General features: G+C 50.5%; 1 long non-coding RNA gene across 1 annotated transcript; it reads left to right on the forward strand.

Annotated features, from left to right (window-relative positions):
- The first annotated feature begins 129 nt into the window (after positions 1-129).
- On the forward strand, positions 130-3,281 carry LOC146894076 (uncharacterized). Its single transcript, XR_015002147.2, has 2 exons — positions 130-429; positions 1,332-3,281. It is a non-coding gene; the product is annotated as an uncharacterized LOC146894076 (long non-coding RNA).
- The last annotated feature ends 9,475 nt before the right edge of the window (positions 3,282-12,756 follow it).

A 12,756-nucleotide genomic window follows, 5' to 3' on the forward strand; every position in this document is an offset into this window, starting at 1 on the left:
GGCGGGGTGGCGGCGGGCGGGCGGGCGGGGCGGGGAGGGAGGGAGGGAGGGCGCGCGCGCACGCTCCCCGCTCCGCGGGAGCGCGAGCCTACAGGCTGAGCCCGCGGTGCGCGCCTGCGGGGACGCGCCGAGGAGGATGGGCCCGGGAGCAGCCCAGAGTCACCCGCGGGGACACGCGGGACGCGCCCCCTGCCCGCGGCCGCCCCAGAGCATCCACTCCTCCTCCTTCCCGCAGCGCCTCTGGATGCTACACCTGGAAGCCCCCCCAAGGCTTCTGGCGACCCGTGCCTCGGTTCTCGAACCCAAGGACTTGCCGTTCCACCCGCTGGGATTGCAGATCTCAGGACCTCGGAACTCCAGCACCCGGTCACTTGGGCCGAGCGGTGTCTCCTCCAAGCACCTCGCGGTGACCTCCTCTGCCAAGCGGAGGTGATGAGCGGAGCTTGTGCGGTCGGGAAAAGGTTTCAGGAACACAGCTTCCCCCCCCCCCACACACACACACCAGTGCATTTGGTAAACAGCCTAGGGTGGCTGCTGGACTTGTTCTCGGCTCCAGTCTGGGGGTTTGGAAAGGGGCTGTCTCCAGGGAGTCCTGATTTACCGAAGGAACCTTTTGTGGCTTATGAGCTTGTAGCGCACTGAGTATGGTGTGAAGGAGCCTTTAGGAATATATTGGTCCAAAAGAAGGGCCCCTTCTGTGTGCCTCTACGGGGTTCTCTGGGGTCCACCCCCTGTCCTTGTGCCCTTATCTGCCTCCTGTAATCTGGCCACACACGCACACAAACTGTCCCCCACTAGAGGACAGGGCTGGCGGAGTCATAGTGGGCTTCAGTAAGCACAATGCTTTGGGAGACTTAATTGGTGCCATTTTACTGACAGGAAAGTGAGATGCCTGCTCTGGCTGAGACAGCTAAGAAGGGTAGAAGAGTCGGCCCTCGAGGGCAGGGTGGCCTCCTTAGAGAAACACCTACAACACAAAGCCCAATAGCAGCCAGTTAGTTATTCAACCCAAGCTGGAAGAGTCACCAGTAATATCAAGGGCCGGGTTTGGGAGAGGATGGGTACTGGTGAGCTGTGCAGGCCAGCTTGGGGGGGGGGCGGGGGTAGTGATGAGGCCGGGAGGAGTGGGTGGCCTGTGGAGAGAGAGGGCTGTTCGGGACAGTTTGGGCGAGAAGCCCATTAGGGTAGACTGAGGTGCCTGGACATGGCAGGATGGGAGATGCTACAGGAAGACCTTCAACCGCTGTGGAGAGGTGCACCATGACCCGAGAGAGTGTCAAAGCAAACTATAATGGAAATTCTCCTCTCTCTCCTTTGTTTCCCCTGCAAAGCCTGAAGATTCCAGACTGGTAACGTCTGACAGGTTCCTGCGGCTGGATCCCTCCCAAGGTTCCTGCTGCCCGTCCCCACCTCTAGACCACACCCAGCGCTCCTTTCTGCCAAAGATGTCATCCTCTGACCACGGCTGTGACTGCCAGCATTGTTGTTGACTCTGGGAGACTTCCTAGTTGAGATTGCCACCTCAGCTGCTCTAGGACGTTCTGGGAAGGCTTCCCACATCTCGGCCGCAGCTGGACACAGCTATGACTGTCTGTCTGTCTTCACTCAAACACAGGGTCAGCATCCCGACACAGCCTCTCCCAGTCCTGCCCAGGATGTGTCTGAGCTGCCTCCCTCAGGAAATCCACCTAGCAGTCCCTGCCTCACCTGCTGTGGCCATGAAGTCTCAATCATGATGACGGCTGCCGCCAGCTCATCAGTCACTAATTCAACTGAGTCCTTTACCCACCCACCTCTGCCCCCAGCCCGTAACCTAGTGGGAAGGACCAAAACAGACAGTTCCAGCAGACAGGACTGGGATTCAGCTCTCACTCTGCAAGTGGTTGTGAGCAAATCATGAAGCTTTCCAAATCTTTTCCCTCACCTGTGAAATGCAATAGCAATACCCACATCTTTAGAGTCAGGAGATTTATGCCGGATGGTGCAATTAAAGTGTCTCGCACGCACGGGACTGAGGGTGTAGCTCAGTCAGCAGGGTGCTTGCCTCGCATTCTTGAGACCCTGGGTTCCCTCTCTAGCACTCTCTAAACTGGCTGGATGCCACATACTTGTACTTCCAATACCCACGAAGCCAGGAGATCAGAAATTTAGATCATCCTCTGCTACGTAGGGAATTTGAGGCCAGCCTGGGCTACATGTGATCCTGTCTTAAACAAACCACGGCTGGAGAGACGGCTCAGTAGACAAAGGCTGGAAAGCCTCTTGCACCAGGCCTGATGGGTCCCCAGGCCCCATGTGCTAGAAGGAGAGAACCAGCTCCTGCAATATGTCTTCTGATCTCCGGATGTGTGTTGTGTCACACACACACACACACACACTAGTAAAATTTAAGTTAAATTTTTGGGTTTGGGGTTTGTTTGTTTGTTTTTTGCCACTGTTGTTGTTTTGGTTTGGGGTTTTTTGTTGTTGAGGGTTTTTTGTTTGTTTGTTTGTTTTGGTTTTTTTTCAAGACAAGGTTTCTCTGTAGTTTTAGAGCCTGGCCTGGAGCTAGCTCTTGTAGACCAGGCTGGCCTCGAACTCACAGAGATCCACCTGCCTCTGCCTCCTGCACACTGGGATTAAAGGCATGTGCCACCACTACCCAGCTTGTTGTTGAGTTTTGTTTTGTTTTGTTTTGTTTGTGAGGCAGCGTTTTTCTGTGTAACCCTGTCTGCCTTGGAACTCACTTTGTAGACCAGGCTGACCTCAAACTCAAGAGTCCAACCACTTCTGCCTCCCAAGTGCTGGGATTAAAGGTGTGCACCACCGCTGCCTGGCTTCTTCTTAAACTCTTTTATTAATGGACATGGGTGTTCGCCTGCACGCATTTTTGTGCACCATGAGGAGGGGCCCAGGGAGGCCAGGAGAAGGCATTGGATCGCCTGGAACTGGAATTACAGAGGGTTGTAAACAGTCATGTGGACACTGGGAATCGAATCCAGGTCCCCTGCAAGAGCAGCCACTGCTCTTAACCATCGATCTAGTCCCTAAAAAGATTAACATGCATCATAGAGCCCAGCATACATGCATGTAAATAGATGATAGCATGCATTTTCCCTTGGGAGTAGGTGGCTTCTGAGCTCCTGGCACACTGCTGAGCACATAGTAGGTACTCAGTCAATAGCCCAGAGGTGAATTGAACCAAATTTCTGTGTCCGTTTTGTTATTAATAGTATTAATATGAAACCCGTCATTCAGGTTTTTGTTTTGTTTTTAAAGAAATAAAAGTACTTTGTAGGTTTCTCGGGGACCTTTGAGATTTTCAGAACATAAAATCAAGGTCTCATCTCAGAACTGGTTGGTGTCAACAGACTGGTGCCACAAGGGACATTTCAGGGTATTCAGGTCTATGAAAACCAGAACAAAGCTCTTCCCTGTCTGGAATCCTGAGCCTCTTATCGCTCATCCTCACTGTCCCTTAGAGAAACAAAGAGGTGGATGGAAAAGGCTGGCACCAGGTGGTATACGCTGGTGAGCTTGGGCAACCTTCCCATGCTGAGACTCTGCCCATGGAAGAGTCTGTCCAGATACAAAGGTCAATTTGAGAATCTTGGGAGCCAGTAAACTTGATTTCTAGTCTGCCTGACCAGAGTCTCAGCCACAAAGGCTCTTTCCAAAGAGACTGTTAGCTGTCCAAACAGCTCAGGAGCCGGGCTCAGTATGGATTAGGATAGCAGAGAGAGTCTGTCAACAGTCTGGGTTTCTGGGAGGAACTGAGGAACAGTGGGAGTGAGCCGGTTCACAGACCTGCCTTCTGGGTTGAGAATACGTAGGTGCTTTGTTAGTTGGTCAAGGAAAACTGGAACTCCATATGTGAGGCAGGGAGGAGTGAGGACAGGGTTCTGGAGTCACTGAGTCCTGGGAAAATGTTCTTGATAACAAGAGCCTCTGTTCCAAGCTCTCACCTGCCAATGACACTTACATCATGTCTCCAGCAACCCTTTCCAGAAGGCACTCTTGTTGTTCCTGTTTCACAGAGGAGGAAAATGTCAAATTTCCTTAAAGGTATATTGCTACAGAGTAAGACTACTGGGAATCAATTTTATGAGTGAACCTGAAACAGTAGCCTATATATGAACTACACATACAGACACACACACACACACACACACACACACACACCCAGGATCCCACAGTTGCCTCCATCACCTCAGAAGGTAGCACAACAGAGATGGCGTGGTGGCACACACCTTTAATCCCAACATTTGGGAAGCAGAGGCAGGTGAATCTCTGGGTTTAGGCCAGCCTGGTCTACAGAGTGAGTTCCAGGACAGCCTGGGCTACACATAAAAGGAAGACAGCACTTTCGAGCCAGAGGCAAGCAGATCTTTGTGAGTTCAAGGCTAACCAGGTCTACAAGATCAAATTCCAGATCTGACATAGTTACATGGTAACATCCTGACTCAAAAAATAAGAAAGAAAAGGAAGGAAGGAAGGAAGGAAGGAAGGAAGGAAAGAAGGAAGGAAGGAAGGAAGGAAGGGAAGCCCCTGGCTGTGGAGTCCCACCCTTTGTCTGTAGAAGGCACTGAAGGGCAGATATCTCAAAGAGCTTGGGCTTCCTGGCAGGGCGAGAGCCTAAGTCCAGAATTGCAGCGAGGATGAAATGAGGTCGTCTGCAAGAAGGCCCTCGGCCAGCAATACAGAGCCGCTCACAGGTCGGCACGTGATTACTAGTTTGCACAGACCGTGCTTGGCTAGTGTCTGCAGAAGGGAGTCAAGGGCAGTTATTATGGGCACTCACCTAACGATATGCCAGGGAAACAACCACTCGGGCTGCAACCAGAGGTTAGAAGAGTCTCCATGCTGACTCTAACCGCCAAGAAACCACCAGAACCCCTTAGGATCTCATGTACATAGTCTAGCCTGACCAGGTCACTCTCCTGCTGTTAAAAGACATCCTCCCACACTTAACATAAGGTCTCTATGTGTTTCTCATGCTGGCCTTAAACTTTCTTTCTACCAGCTACATTGTGTGTGTGTATGAGCGTGCACACACACACACACACACACACACACACACACGCACGCATGCGCCTGTGTGCACACGTGTGCATGAGAAGGCCAGAAGAGGGTGATGGATCCCCTGTAACTGAAGTTACAAGTGGTTGCATGCCACATGGCGTGGGTGCTGGGAACTGAACCCAAGTCCTTTGGAAGAGCAGGAGGCAAACCGTCTCTCCAGCTCCTGGCTTCCAAGTATTGCCCCTCCTGTCTTACCCTCCCATGTATTAGTACTTCGGGTGTATGTCAGCAAGCCCTGATGATAAATCTTTTGATGTTGTTTGAACCTTTTTTCCTCCTATTTATTTGTTTGTTGGCAGTGCCAGGAATAGAACTCACGGCCTTGCACCCTTGGCAAGCATTCTATCTCTGAGCTACAGACCCAGATACCACGTAGAATGAAGGTTTCTGGCGGGGCACACTGGGGTTGAACACACTCCTACTCACTTCTACTTCCTGTAAAAGTTCAGATCAATTGTTCTATAGTTATACTAAATATCTGCCTGGCTCTAAAGTAATACCTAGAAAGCAATTGGGGGGCGCTTTTTAAGACAGGGTTTCTCTGTGTCGGTTTGGCTGTCCTGAAACTCTCTCTGTAGACCAGGCTGGCCTCGAGCTCAGCGATCCTCCCATCTCTGCCTCCCAAGTGTGGGGATTAAAGGTGTGCACCACCACCGCCTGGCTCACTATTGCTCCTTTCCACTCCCTCCCTCCTGTCCTTTATCGACATTTATCATTTGTCTACTTTTGGTTATCTTTCTACTTTGGGGATATTTGGAAGTTTTGTCTGTCTTTTATTGTCCAAGATAGAGGTTCCTGTAGCTCCACCTGACCTTAAACTTGCTCCACATCAGAGAGTGACCTTGAACTCCCCATCCTCCTCCATCTCCTCAGCGCTGGGATTCCACCCCCACGCCCAGCCTGGTTTCTATTTTGATTTTTGCTATTTCTCTCCTCGTTCTGAGATGAAAGGCAGCAGATCGCACCTGCTGTGCTGCATTTTGCTTTTTTTTTTTCCACTTAAGAAAATATCCCAGGGCGGGATGTAGCTCAGGGAGGATCAGTTGCATAGTGTGTATAAGACCCCGAGAAAGGAGAGAGACAGACACACTCATTCCTTTTCACGGCTGTGTAGTACTCACTTGGGTGACCACGTGAGCAGCAGGAACTTACCAGACGTCCTTAGTGAATGCTTCCCCCGTTAGAAGATCACGTCCAGTCTTCTGTGTTTGTGAAGGGCGCTTTGGGGCCCCTCCTCTGAGACCTGTGACCTTGGGTGAGGGCCTTAGCTAGCGCCCTCACTGGGTGGCTGTCCTGTTGCTATGAAGAACAGCTGACCCAGCCGCAGGACAGACAGCACAGCGTCCAATGGTGTCACCTGCAGCTACAAGCGTGAGATGGTGATCATTGGTACTGTTACCATTAGTTATTGTGTTCATGGCTTTGACTTTTGTTTTGCTTTTGAGATCAACCTGTCTCTGCCTCCTGAGTGCTGAGTGACAGGAGTGTGGCACCACTGGCTTTTTTTTTTTTCCTGCGACAAGGTCTCAAGTTTTCTAGGCTGGCCTGCAGCTCAAAACAAAAGATGAACTTGAATTTCTTCTTCTTCTTCTTCTTTTTTTTTTTTTTTTTGGTTTATCAAGACAGGGTTTCTCTGTAGTTTTGGAGCTTACCCCGGAACAAGCTCTTGTAGACCAGGCTGTCCTCAAACTCACAGAGAGCTGCCTGCCTCTGCCTCCCGAGTGCTGGGATTAAAGGCTTGTGCCACCACCACCCAGCGAACTTGAACTCCTAATCTTGTCTCTGCCTCCAGAGTTCTGTTGCACCTGTCCTGAGGAATTGAACACAAGAGGCCTCATGCACACTAGGCAAGCACTCTACCGCCTGCTCATGCACACTAGACAAGCGCTCTACCGCCTGCTCATGCATGCTAGACAAGCACTCTACCGCCTGCTCATGCACACTAGACAAGCACTGTACCGCCTGCTCATGCACACTAGACAAGCGCTCTACCACCTGATCTACACTTTTTTCTTTTCTCCCCATCCCCCATAGTCGCAGGTAGCTCAGCTCAGGCTGGCCTTGAATTTGGTGTGCAGGGGTAGAGGATGACCTTGAGTCCCCGACCCTGGTAGTTTCACCTCAGCACTAGAATTACTGGCCTGTGCCACCACATCTTGCTTTTTGTTTCTGACTCTTTCTAGGACTTTCTATGACTCTGCATCTGCATGGGATAAGAAAATCCCCAGTACGGAAGAGCAGCTATCACTTCAGGGATTAAGAGTGCCAGAAAGGAAAACCTCACGTTCTTATGGTCCCTTCTCTGCTTTGCTTTCTCCCTCTCAAGACAAACCACAGGCCGTGGGCAGCAGAGCCCCCTCCCGACCTTGGATGGACAGCTGGGGGAGGCACAGACACATTTCCTACTGGTATAAAAGCCTTCAGATCTGGATCTGGACTCAAGTTGTCAGCTTGCTCATCAAGTGCATTTACCCACTGAGCTAAGTCCCCGGCTCCTCTTTGGTCTTTTTGTCCCTGTAGTGATTCTTTTTCCTTGGCCTTGAAGCTCAACCATCAATTTCCAGGCACTGGAGGGGGAGGGGGAAGAAAAGCCAAACCCCAGCCTTTCTAAGCCTCCTGCTCACTCTATTGCTTGGGGGCTACCTCCTCCCTCCTTCCACCTCTGTGTAGCGGGGAATTAATCACCCCTGTAGAGACCTAAGCAGCTCAGCTCCCACGTTGTTTGTGATGGGCCAGCCTTCCACAAAGGCTGCTGCATAGCATACCTTGTCTGAGTCCATGCTGGCAGTAATCCCACACAATTAATATAATTATAATCCCTCTCATACAGAGGAGGACACTGGCATTCAAATCACACAGTGGAGCCTGACAGCGTGCCCCTGAGGCCACAGAGTGTCAAAGCAAGTGCTGAGAGGGCCAGAGACCGGAAGGACCAGAATTTGATCTATGCCTCAGACGGGGGCTTGTAGTAATACCGTGTTATGCTCTTAGGACTCTTCTGAGGGGCCCGCCACCCAGCTCCCAAGTAAACACACATGGAGCCATCTTCTTATTTATAAACGCCCAGCCTCAGCTTGGCTTGTTTCTTGCCCGCTTTTCTTATATTATCCCATCCACCCTTTGACCTCTGGACTTTTCACGTTCCCTTAGTTCTTCGTGGATTGCTGTGTAGCTGGGTGGCTGGCCCCTGATGTCCTCCTCCTTCCGGGGCTACTACTCTGAACCCCATCTAAATATTGTCTCTGCCTGCCAGTCCCGCCTATCTTTTCTCCTGCCTCACTATTGGCCATTCAGATCTTTATTAGATCATCAGGCAACACGCAAGGTATTACAGCCTCACAGAGTTAAACAAACGCAACATAAACAAAAGTAACACACCTTAAAATAATATTCCCAACAGGGGCTTGCCACCTCTCTTCACCAGTCAGTCACCTGTCCCTAGATGCCAACCCTAGGGCCAACACTGCTACCCCATCACGACGACTGTAGCACTGGAAGCCTGCAAGGCCATGAAGTTCTATCTGCCTCCTACGGTCCAGCTCAGCTGCTTCCCACGCCAGCTCTGAGAGCTCGTGTTACGGTGTCAGGGTGGCACCAAGTGCTGGGCACGAGCAGTAGGAGAGGTCTCCCTGTACCCTTCCAGGTCTCACCCTCCCAGACTGCAGACAGTCTCCTAGTTGGCACAGGGTACCTGACTAGTGTCCAAACACTTCCTGGGTCCCCTCGTGTAACCCTGGCTCTCCCACGCCCTCCAGTCCTGGGCTGTCCACATCCCGTTTTCTCGTCTACACAAGGAGGATGACAACGATGTGCGCCTTTCGAGGGATGGCGTGGAAGTGTGGCCCTTGCGAGTGCTCCATAAAGGATGCTCGTCATCCAGGCAGGGATACCTACACCCCCACCCTCTGGCTGACTTGATTACTGGTTCTTTTGTTTATTGTTTGGGATAGAGCCTTGCTATGTAGCCCAGGCTGGCCTAAACTCATGATTTCCCCTGTCTTAGTCTCCTGAAGGCAGGCATCACAGACACATTTGACCATACCTGCATCTGCTGGTTTCTGAAGAATCCCTTAAGTTCTAAGCATGGTGATACCTGGCTTTAATCTCAGCACTTAAGGTGCAGAGGGGGCTGGAGAGATGGCTCAGTGGTTAAGAGCACTGACTGCTCTTCCAGAGGACCCAGGTTCAAGTCCTAGCACCCACATGGCAGCTCACAACTGTCTGAAGATCCAGTTCCAGGGGAATCTGACACCTTCACATCAATGCACATAAAAAATAAAAAGTTAAATAAACCATAAAAAAATAAAAAATAAAGATGCAGAGGCAGAGCCTGGCAGTGATGGCACACACCTTTAATCCTAGCACTTAGGAGGCAGAGACAGGTAGATCTCTGTTAGTTTGAGGCCAACCTGGTCTACAGAAGGAATTCCAGGACAGCCAGGGTGACACACCCATGCTCGTGTGAGCACACACACACACACACACACACACAAACATGCAGTGGCAGATCTCTGTGAGCTCAAGACTAGCCTGGTTTACGTAGTAATTTCAGGCCAATCAAGACTAAATATATAGTGAGACCCAGTCTGAAAAAAAAAATCCACAAAATGGGTGGAGTCTAAGTCAAGTGCCTTTCTCTCCCACAGTACTGACATCTTTGGGTACCTTGTCCTAGGGCCCAGCACTCCTGCTTCCTGTAAAACTAAAGCCAAGGAAAGGGAGCACCTGTGGTGGCGGGAAGGATGGACAGACGGGACTTCTCTACCCCTGCTCCTTTGTGCTCATACCCCGGAAGGAGGGCTGCTCCTGTTCCTCTCCCCTGTCCTGCCACCCATGTTCCCTTGGGGGCCTCATTCACCTCAGTACTGTGCCGCAGATCCCTGATTGAGACGATGCAAAGGAGCCAGCTGCCTGTCTGGGGGTGACAGTCTCCTCCAAGAGCCAGCTACAGAGCTCAGGGAATCTTCAATGAGTCCTGATGAGCAGGAGCCAGGAGAAGGCCAGAGAGACCTGAGAACGGGGAAGAACAGCTAGCAAAACAGACCCTTGCCGCCTTTAAGGCTGAAGATGGAGAAAGACAAACTAGGGCCCCTGAGGAGTCAGTGATGACGGATGCCTCCTGACAGCCAGCCAGCAGAGGCCCAGCTAGGAGCTGGGATGGGTGGGAGCGTAAAGACTAAACCATAGCTGGTGGCACAGTTCTTCCCTGGCGTGTTTTGGTGAGGCCAGGGAGTTAGAGGAAGAGGCAGATGGGAGGCCAGAGCAAAGAGTTCCAGCTATGTTAAGGGAGAGGCGTGAGGCCCTGACAGGCCTCGGCACTGTGAAGCTGGTACCTCTTGTCAAGGCTGACAAGCCTTCCAGCCTCTAGGCCTGAAGAGGGCTCCTGGGGGGTGGGGGGGTGGAGGTGAGCAAGGCTGTGTGTGCTGAGATGGGAAGAGGAGGAAGAAACAGGAGTCCTGAGCTGTGTCTGAGGGGGGGCTAGCACCCCCTTTACCAGTCAGCCACCTGCCTCTGGACTTGACCTCTACTCCAGAAATGACCTCTACTCAGAGGCTGCAGCCCTGAGCTTCAGATTTCCCAATGCCACTCAGACCTGCCTCAGGGCCCTAGCTGCCCTCACCTGTGCGTGAATTCCCCCACTATAACAGAGACTAAAGCACACTTTAACAACCACCTGACTCTCCAGCCCTCAGTGCCAGCAGGATATGCCAATGCCCCTGTTGCGGTTTGTGATGGCATCAGGGCTCCTGGAGGGGTCTGGATACACCCTCTGCATCAGCATGCTGAGCAATATACAGACAGCCTCACCTTGCCCACTGACGCTAGGCTGGGCCTAGGTGCCTGGCTCTGCGTAGGATCAGCCAGCTCTACCCCATACCCCTGTAGCACCCCCACAGCAGGGGGAAGGGGAAATAGACGTTAATTTGTTCATCTTTGCTAATTCGGAAAGGAGTGTAAACAGCGGAGCTCAGCAGCACAGCTCGGCCGAGGGTGTCGCTGAGGTCCAATTATGCACCATTAGTGCATTTGCTCTTTGTTCTAAAGGCATATTAATTGCAGATGTGGCTTTGCAGCAATTAACACGATTATGGGCTTGCTTTCTCTTCCAGCAGGCCACAAACCATGAACTTTTGGCTAAGGTGTTGTGCACTCTCGAGGTAGAGAGCTGGGATGCCCATTGCAGAGAACGCCCACTATTGCGGGCTGAACATACCCAAAGGTGTATGTTGAATTTCTAATCTCCAGGTTGTCAGAATGTGACCTTAACTAGGTCTGTACTAAGGTCACCAAGTTAAAATGAGGTCATCAGGGTGAGACCTTACCTAATTCAGTTATGTCCAAAGTCTAAAGAGTATATGAGAATTCAAGGCCTGACCAAATGACACAGTGAGTTCAAAGCCTGCCTAAGCATCTTAGTAAGATTCTGTTCTGTTCTGTCTCTAAACTAAAAGGCTCTAAAAAAAAAAAAAAAGGCAGCCAGCAGGTAATGATGGCACACACCTTTAATCCCAGCCCTCAGGAAGCAGAGGCAGGCAGATCTCTGTGTGTTCTGAGACCAGCCTGGTCTACAAGAGCTAGTTCCAGGACAGGCTCCAAAGCTATACAGAGAAATCCTGTCTTGATAAAAAACATAAACAGATAGATAGATAGATAGATAGATAGATAGATAGATAGATAGATGGATTGATAGATAGATCAATGAATAAGTAAATAAAAGGCAAAGGAGGGGTAGTGGCTGGGTTCCAGCCATAAGTGGTAGTGCACCCCTTTAATCACAGGTAAGACAATGACAGGAGGATCAGGTGTCCAAGGCCAGCAGCAGCTACAGAGTGAGTTTGAGGCCATCCTGGGCTACACGCAAATAAACATGATGTGGGAATCCCCTCTGTATGCTGTGAATGTTTTATTACCATTGATTAATAAAGAAGCTGCTTTGACCTATGACAGGGCAGAATAGAGAGAGCTAGGCAGGAAAACTAAACTGAACACTGGGAAAAAGAAGACAGGGTCAGGCAGACACGATGTAACTGCCCAAGGAGGAAAACGCCAGAATCTTACGGGTAAACCACAGCCTCATGGCAATATACAGATGAATAGAAATGGATTGATGTAAGATGTAAGAGCTAGCTAGAAATATGCCTGAGCTGTTGGCCAAACAGTGTTGTAATTAATATAGTTTTGTGTGATTATTCAGGTCTGGGCAGGTAGGAAACGAAAGTGCAGTCTCTTTTTACATAAACAAATAAGCAAATCCATGTTAAATAAAACAAAATAAAACAAAAAACAAGAATTCTGTGGCCAGGTAGGCAGGAAAGGCTGTCTTTACAGTTGTCTGGCTTTTGTGTCTATTTTAGATGTCTTTGCTGTGGGTTTCTCAAGGCCCTTACAATACAGTATGTCTGCATCACAATCCATAGTCATTTACTTACTAGGTGCCCAGCACGGCAAACAAGGCCACATGGGACTACAGTACCACTCTGAGGGCACAAGCAGATCTACATGTAAAAGATGGCATCTTTTTTTATTTGTTGACAATTTCTTCCATGTCTGTAATGTATCCACCTCATTCCTAACTCCCATTCCCCCAGAACAAGCCCCACCACGGATCATCTTTTTTATTTTATTTTATTTTTTCATCTTTTTGAGACAGGGTTTCTCTGTGTAGTCCTGGCTGTCCTGGAAGCCAGCCTCTGC

The sequence above is a fragment of the Myodes glareolus genome, chromosome 6, assembly GCF_982192425.1.
Source record: "Myodes glareolus chromosome 6, mMyoGla1.1, whole genome shotgun sequence".
In the NCBI taxonomy this organism is placed as follows: domain Eukaryota; kingdom Metazoa; phylum Chordata; class Mammalia; order Rodentia; family Cricetidae; genus Myodes; species Myodes glareolus.